The sequence below is a fragment of the Jaculus jaculus genome, chromosome 3, assembly GCF_020740685.1.
Source record: "Jaculus jaculus isolate mJacJac1 chromosome 3, mJacJac1.mat.Y.cur, whole genome shotgun sequence".
In the NCBI taxonomy this organism is placed as follows: domain Eukaryota; kingdom Metazoa; phylum Chordata; class Mammalia; order Rodentia; family Dipodidae; genus Jaculus; species Jaculus jaculus.
Window position 1 is genome coordinate 181277792 of NC_059104.1, and position 8727 is coordinate 181286518.

An 8727-nucleotide genomic window follows, 5' to 3' on the forward strand; every position below is an offset into this window, starting at 1 on the left:
TCTTTCCTGACCCAAGAGTTCTTTTTTAGCAAGCCCTGTAATTGGGTTCCCAGAGGCATCTCCTTCAAAATGTCCACCTGCAGCAACATTGCTTTGCAGCGTGCCCTAAAGTGGCAGAGCCACATGAAAGTTATGGCAGCCAAGCACTAGTAGGTGACGTAACCCGGAGTCCAGACAGGCAGGCCCTGGGCCAGACAAGGGTGCTCTCCTCTGCCCAGGATCAGGTTGGGGCATAGACTCCAGCATCTTCCAGCTGCACTGTCACCTCTGGAAGCTAACAATACTCTGTTCTCCCTGTGAGGCTGGACAAGTCCCTTCATCACTCCAGGCTGTGATGTCCTCATGTACACAATGATTTTCCTCATCTTGTCCTGCTGCAGGAATTAGGAAATTTAGGTTCTGAGGTCAGACAGACTTGGTTTCTAGCCCAGTGCTTTCCAGGGGGACGCTGAGTTCAGTGGAGGACACGTAAACAAAGATTTACAATGGCCACTGGCACAGGGGCCTGGTGTGCCTCTGCTCTGGGCAGCACAGGCAGGGCGGTGGTGGCAGAATCGCAGGAATAATTAATACAAGGCTAGTCGTAAACGTGACAGGTGCTACTAAGGAAGAGTAGAGGTGCTTATGTGTATGCAAAGCAGACCCAAATGTGACCTACAAGCTACATCCACAACGATTCAAAAATATTTTATTTATTTGAGAGAAAGAAGAAGAGATAGATAGATAGATAGATAGATAGATAGATAGATAGATAGATAGATAGGGAGAGAGAGAGAATGGACATGCCAGGGCCTCCAACCACTGCCAATGAACTCTCTATGCATGAACCACCTTGTGCTTCTGGCTTTACATGGGTACTGGGGACTAAAACCTGAGTCTTTTGGCTATACAGGCAGGCGCCTTAACTGCTAAAGCATCTCTCCAACTCCACAGAGATTTTTGTTTGTTTGTTTGTTTTTGTTTTTCCAAGTAGGGTCTCACTCTGGTTCAGGCTGACATGGAATTAACTATATAGTCTCAGGGTGGCCTCGAACTCATGGCGAGCCTCCTACCTCTGCCTCCCGAGTGCTGGGGTTAAAGGCGTGAGCCACCACGCCCGGCTCCATAGAGTTTGAATTCTCCAGTGCGTAAAGAAATTCTCTAAGTAAAAGAGTGACAGCTAACCCGCCACAGTGAGCACCAGGCTGGAAGGAAGCAAGCGGTGTGGCCTGGAGGTGGCTCTGGCAGTGATCTAGACGAGGGTGGAATGTGATGAGAGTCAGGACTGTGAGCAAATGTGAACAACACGGGCCTCAGGCCTCTAGAAAGGTCTGGAGCCTGCATGGTGGCTCATGCCTGTAAGCACAGAGCGGAAGACGCGGAAGCAGAAGGTCTGTGAGTTGGAGGACGGCCTGTTCCATAAAGAACAGTTCCAGACCAGCCTCGGCCATGCAGTGAGACTCGGTCTCAAAGACAGGAAGGAGGAAGAGAGGGAGGGAGGGAAGGAAGGAAAGAAGGAAGGAAGGGACTGTGGAGATGGCTCAGTGCTTAGTTCTTGCTTGCAAAGCCTTTCGACCTGGGTTCAATTTCCCAATACCCAGGTAAAGCCAGATACACATGCAGCTGGAGTTCATTTGCAGTGGCGAAAGTTCCCGGTGTGCCTATTCTCTCTCTCTCTCATAAGTAAATATATATATATATAGGTTTTTCAAGGTAGGGTCTCACTCTAACCCAGGCTGATCTGGAATTCACTATGGAGTCTCAGGCTGGCCTCAAACTCATGGCAATCCACCTACCTCTGCCTCCCAAGTGTTGGGATTAAAGGCATGCACCACCACGCCTAGCAGTAAAAATATTTTTTGAGATTTTTTTTGTTTATTTTTATTTATTTGAGAGCGGCAGACAGAGAGAGAAAGAGGGAGCGGGAGAGAGAGAGATAGAGAGAGAGAGAAAAGAATGGGCATGCCAGGGCCTCCAGCCACTGAAAAATGAACTCCAAATGTGTGCCCCCTTGTGCGTCTGGCTAACATGGGTCCTAGGGAATCCAGCCTGGAATCGGGGTCCTTAGGCTTCACAGGCAAGCGCTTAACCGCTAAGCCATCTCTCTAGCCCAAAAATATTTTTTAAATAAAGAAAGGAAGGAAGAGAGAGCTCAGAAAGGAAGGGGAGCGGGCCATGTTAAAGATAACTCTTGTGATGGTTAATTTTGATTGTCAACTTGACAGGATTTAGAATCACCATAGAAACAAATCTCTGGGCTTGTCTGTGAAGGATTTTCTAGATGAGGTCATTGAGGGAGGGAGTTCCCCCCTAAATGTGGGTAGTACTATTCTGTAGGCTGGGGTCCTGGCCTGCGCGAAAGAGAGACCGCTGAGCACGGGTTCATCGCTGCCTGCTCCCGGACTGCGAGCTCAGCGTGGCCAGGGCTGCTGCCGGGCCGGAGTACACTCTTCCTTCCTCTCCTTTTGGCAGGCCTTTGCGACAGCGAGGAGCAATGACTGGAATGAGACACAAGGAGGGTGATGTGCCATTTTTCTGAAATCGGGAACTTGGTGGGTGAGGAGAAATTTAGTCCAGCTTTGGACAAGTTGGGTGTTCTAGGCACAGTGATTGTCTTTTGGTTTGGCTTGGTCTGTGCAGGCTGGGGTTGCCTCTGAAGCAGAGAGGACAGTTAGTTAAAGCGGGCCAGGCAGCGGACGCGGCGAAGGCCACAGTGGACAGGCGAGAGCCTGCTGGCTAGCAAGCCCCGGAGGAGTCGAGAGGAGCCCCTCCACCGCCACCCACTTGACCTTGGGCAAGTTGCCGAAATCTTCTCATCTGTAAGATGGACACGCCAATTCCCACCTCACGAAATTATCATGAGAACCATACTCTACTGACATCACACTTCGCAAGACTCATCTGCTACACGTAAGGAAATTTCAGAGAGGCCATGAGCAGAACAGAGCGTCTTGGTGTGACATTGCTGTGATCTCAATTTGTGTTCTCCTAAAATTCACATGTTGAAATCCCAACCTTAAGGTCACTAGCTCCCCATGGGATTGGAAGGCAGTGCATTTGGGAAGTGATTAGGTAACCAGGGCAGAACCCTTAGGAATGGGACCAGCACCCTTATAAAAGACCCCAGAGAGATCTCTTGACCTCCAGGCAGAAGACACTTGACTATGAAGAAACTATGTCCCTCACAAGACCCAACCGTGCTGGCACTCTGCCCTAAGACCTCCCAGCCCTCAGGACTGTGAGCAGCATATTCCAGTCATTCATGAATCATCAAGTCTATGGTGTTTTGTTGAAACAGCCTGGACAAACTAAGAAGTCTAAAGTCAAGCCAATTTATCTGAACAAAGTAGCATATCCAATACACTAGTCATAGAGAGACATTCTAGCATGGGCTTATGCAACTCTCATAGGAATAGAGCGACCCTGGCTACCACTTCCTACTGAATGAGTTTTGGCAATTATTTATTGAGTTTCCCTTTCTGACAGATAAAATAATACAATCTATAGCATGGGATTCTGGTATGGACTAAATACACTTTGTATGCTGGAGAGATTGCTAAGTGGTTAGAGGTGCTTGTTTGCAAAGCCTATTGGCCTGGGTTTGATTTCCCAGGACCCACATAAAGCCAGATGCACAAAGTGGCACATACATCTGGAATTCATTTGCCCTGGTGTGCTCTCTCTCTCTCTCTCTCGTTCACTGTCTTTTTTTCTGTGTCAAATAAATAATAAATAAATAAAATTTAAAAATACTCAATATTAAGGCCAGGCATGGTGGTTAATCCCAGTACTTGAGAGATTGAGGCACAAGGATCACTGTGAGTTGACGACCAGCCTGGTCTACAGAGTGAATTCTAGGTCATCCTGGGCTAGAGTGAGACCCTGCCTCAAAAAAAAAAAAAAACAAAAAACCAATGGCTGTGGTCACAGGACATTGGAATACCAGGCTGGAGCCAAAAGGGAAACTCGTTCCTCCCTGGCTCGTCCTCGTGGTGCTAGAAAGCTCTGTGGGAGCCACTGCAGGACACAGTCGCCAACAGCATGAATAAGCAAGGGACCTTGCAGCCTATGAAACCAACCAGCTGGTCAAGAACTGTGTGCAATAGTGCCGTGTAGCCTCTGTGGGCAACCAACTGTTCCCTGACTGGACACAAGGCCTCCTCAGTGGAGAGAACTCATCTCTGGTTCTGTCAACCATGTCAGCATCCCATGGTCAGGAAACCCAGACTTCAGAGAGAGACGCCCTCTGCTCTCTGGACAGGGGTGGACTTACGACGCACCAAAAAGTCTCTCAGGTAACTTCACATACCCCTTTTAACCCATGCTGCTCTCACTCTTGGTTGGACAATCTGCTGTGTTTTACAGAAGGCAGAGGAAACACAGGAAAACCAAGATGCATCAGTAAGACAAAAAGCTGGCCTACTGCCCATCACAAGATGTGCCACCTCTACCACACCTGCCAGGGCCCACAGAAATTGCAGAGGAAGAGGTGACATGAACACTGCTCTTACTGCTAGCCTGACAACCAGCTCCAGGGTGACAGCGACAGACATGGTGATCAATCAAAACCTATCAAAACAGAAATCCAGAGGTAACAGGAAACACTGAATCCGACTGCCAACAGTCCTGCAATGGCTCAGGAAATATTATGGAAAGGGGTGAGTGGGGCAGAAACATTGTGAGAGCCACAGAGTGGGTAGGAATACCCTGAAGCAGGGTTTTCGCCACCCACATTACCCCACAGTGTATAACATAACCCCAATGAGGAGGGCCCCAGGGAAACAGGAGCATGGATGAGGGGGTCAAAGAATATAATGTGTTATAACATATATAAAATTAAATTTTAAAACCAACAAAGTCTTTGTACGAATTGTTGTTCGGAGGCATCTGGTGCACAGTGACTGTTCACTGCGGGTTTGTTCCGCTGCCTCCTCCTCACGGCTCCTCCAGCCTCCTCAGGCCCATCTGCACATGAGTTAGGTACTCAGACCCGACTTGGGAAATGTTCGCAGAGGCACCAGAGCTCTCAACTTCAAGCACTTACGAGCCAGCCAGCCAGCCAGCCTTCTCCACAGTGGCCTCTTTCCCCTCCAGTCTACAAGCACACAAGAAAAGATAGAACACTGACATGTTGTTCCCAAGTACCAACCCCTCTCCCTCTCTGGGAACGTAAAAGACAGAGGCTCTAAGCCATATGCTCACAGCATCAGCTGTGTTTCCATGACAACCAGCCCAGCATAACTAGATGCTTGAACAGAGAAGAGCTGTGACATCCCGCTCTCATAGAATGTAAGCTATTATTACCTTTGTTCCTAGCCTGAGGGCTAAAACAGGTTGGATATGGGGCAGGATGAGGGGTGGGGAAGTTTGTGATCGAACAAGTAGAGGACCAAATTTGAGAATGCACTCTCAATTCATAGCAGCAGAAACTGTTTTGGCTATAAATTTTAAAAAAATATTTATTTATTTAAAAGAGAGAGAGAGAACAGGCACATCAGGGCCTCCACCCACTGCATACAAACTCCAGATGCATGCACTACTTTGTGCATCTGGCTTTACGTAGATACTAGGGAATTGAGCCTGGGTCATTTGACTTTGCTGGCAAGTACCTTAACTGCTAAGCCATCTCTCTAGCCCTTGTTATCTATTTGTTTGCTTATCTATTTTGTATGTGTGTGTGGGGGGGGGGGGTGGTTAAGGTAAGGTCTTGCTCCAGTCCAGGCTGACCTAGAATTCACTATGTAGTCTCAGGGTGGCTTTGAACTCACAGTGATTCTCCTACCTCTGCCTCCCAAGTGCTGGAATTAAAGGTATGTACCACCATGCCTGGCTATTTATTTATTTACTTTTTAGGTAAGGTCTCCCTCTAGCCCAGGGTGGCCTCAAACTCATAGCAATTCTCCTACCTCTGACTCCTGAGTGCTTGTATTAAAGGCATGTGCCACAATGCCCAGACTTGGCTATAATTTAAAAGAACTCTACGGGCAAAATAAAAGTTCAGGTCTAAATGCCACAACACAAAAAGCACCCATTGTTCTATAAATAATGTGAGAATTCTGGCCTAATTCTTCCTAAGAGGATTAAGACTTCATCATTAATATCTTTAATATTTAATCTTTAACATTTTCTGATTTTCAAAGTGCACTGGAGCCAGTGTGTTGATGCATGGATGTATTTAAATCCCAGCACTCAGAAGGCAGAGGTAGGAAGATCGCCATGAGTTCAAGGCTACCCTGAGGCTGCGTAGTGAATCCCAGGTCAGCCTGGGCTAGAATGAGACCCTACCTCGAAGTACATTGGCAATGGCAGCTCATCACGTGGTCCTCAAGGTAAGTAGGCTAGCCTCCGCAGATGGGTGCATCTCTAAACTCTGCTGTTCATCAGTCTAGGTGTATGTTTCCGTCAGGTTTGCATTGCTGGTAGAAATCACCCAACCAAGAGCAGCTTGTGGAGAAAAAAGAGGTTTATTTTTGGCTTACTGGCTCGAGGGAAAGCTCCATCATGGCAGGGAAAACGATGGCATGAACAGAGGGTGGAAATCACCCCCTGGCCAACATAAGGTGGACAACAAGAACAGCAGAGTGTGCCAAACACTGGCAGGGGAAACTGCCTCTATAACACCTATAAGCCCTCCCCCAACAATACACTCCCTCCAGGAGGTGGTAATTCCCAAATCTCCATCAGCTGGGAACGTAGCATTCTGACCACCTAAGTTTATGGGGGATACCAGAATCAAACCCCACAGTGTGGTATCTGCATTTTGACTTCTATTTCTCATTTATGATGAGAATATTGGGACACAACCTCATCATAAGCTGTGGAGCATCTATAATTAGGATAGGTATTATTTTGTGGTCTAGAAAAATCTCAAGGCAAGCTGTTCCAGGGCTGGCAGGGAGAGCTCTCAGCAGGACCCAAGCACTTCCTGTCATTCCTCTCCTCTTCTTTGCTTGTCATGTCTGCAAGGCTTCCCCTCCCAGTTAAAAGAAGGCCAAAGCATGCCCCGAAGATGTTTCATCTCCAAAGAAGAGCATGTGATCCTGCCCGCCTCTGTCCCCTTTCCGCAGAGAGAAAATCCCCTCACCCCTCCACCACGGCGGGTTTCCTATCAGGACCTGTTTCCCATCACCACTAAGGGCCAGAGCCACGCCTTTCATAAGGATTCAGGGTGCAGGATTGGAACTTTACCCCGAGGGAAACAAGGAACCATGAAAGGATTTTCAACCAGGCCCTTATAGTCATCGGTTTCTGGTGTGTGTGTGTGTGTGTGTGTGTGTGTGTGTGTGTGTGTGTGTGTGTGCGCGCGCGCAGGTTCCTTGTGTCACTGTGCACATGTGGAGGTCAGAAGACAACTTTCAGGTACTGATTGTCACCCTCCACCTCGTTTGGGGCACAATCCACGGTTCTGTTCATCAGGCTGGCTGGTGGGCGAGCTTCCAGGAACCCTCATGTCTGCCTCCCCTTTGCAGAGGGCACACCAGAGTGACAGAGACCACTACAGCTTCTGGCTTTTATGTGGGTTCTGGTGATCTGCCCTGAGCCATCCTCCCAACCACAGATTTCTGCCTTTGTTTTGTTTTGTTTTTTTAACATTGTTATTTATTTATTTGCAAGCAGAGAGAGACAGACAGAAAGAGCCCGCCAGGGCCTTCTGCTGCTCAAACTCCAGATAAGGTGCCACCCTGTGCATCTGGCTTAACATGGGTACTGAAAAATCCAACCCAGGTATTTAGGCTTTGTAAATAAGCACAAGGGGGCGCACGCGTCTGGAGTTCGTTTGCAGTGGCTGGAGGCCCTGGCGCACCCATTCTCTCTGCCTCTCTCTCTCTCACTCTCTCAAATAAATAAATAAAACTTGAAAAATTTATTTATTTGGGAGAGAGAGAATATGGGCATCTCAGGGCCTCCAGCCACTTTTTACATGGGTATTAGGGAATCAAACCCTGGATCAGAAAGCTTGCAATCAAGTGCCTTTAACTGCTGAACAATCTCTCCACCCCTAGCTTTAGTTTTAATGACATTGATGAGAACCAACCATCAAGATGAGATGGTAAATGCAGAAAATGCAGGTAATCCTTTAAGTCCAACTGACAAGAGACACAAAGAAATAATGAGAGAGAGAGAAGGAGAGAGAGAGAGAGAGACAGAGGAGAGAGAGGACGAGAAAACTGAGGCAGGTGAGGGAGACGTGCACTGACGCGTGAGCGTGCTTACAGCTGGGAGGGAGGAGGCTGCATCCAGGAAGACGGACAGTTACACTGTCCACTCAGATTTAGGCCAGTTGCGGAGCAAGAACCTCAACGTTGGAATCCTCTCTTTCTCCGAAGCCACTCCAGAGTGTCTCTAGGGCTGCCCCTCAACCCCTGACCGCCAGGCATTCCTCCTCCCACCCCAGAGACAGTCTCAAGCAGGCCAGGCTGGCTTCAAACTCACTGTCTAGTAGGCAATGACCTTGAACTCCTGATCCTTCTGCCTCCACCTTCCAAGTGCTGGGATGACAGTGTGCACCACCACTCCCAGTTCTTTGCCTCTGTTATTAATGTGCATGGTGACACATTAATTCACACATCCTTATTGTTCTCAGAAGATATCAAAGGCTCCATCCTGGTCTCCCTTAGTACTGGCTTCGTGGGAATTATGCAAAACACAGGCTGTCTCCAGGATCACCTTATTAGTGTCACTGTGTGGTAATTTCATGGAAATGACTCAGAGGCACAGTTGAGCTAACAGGGAGCCATTTATACCTCA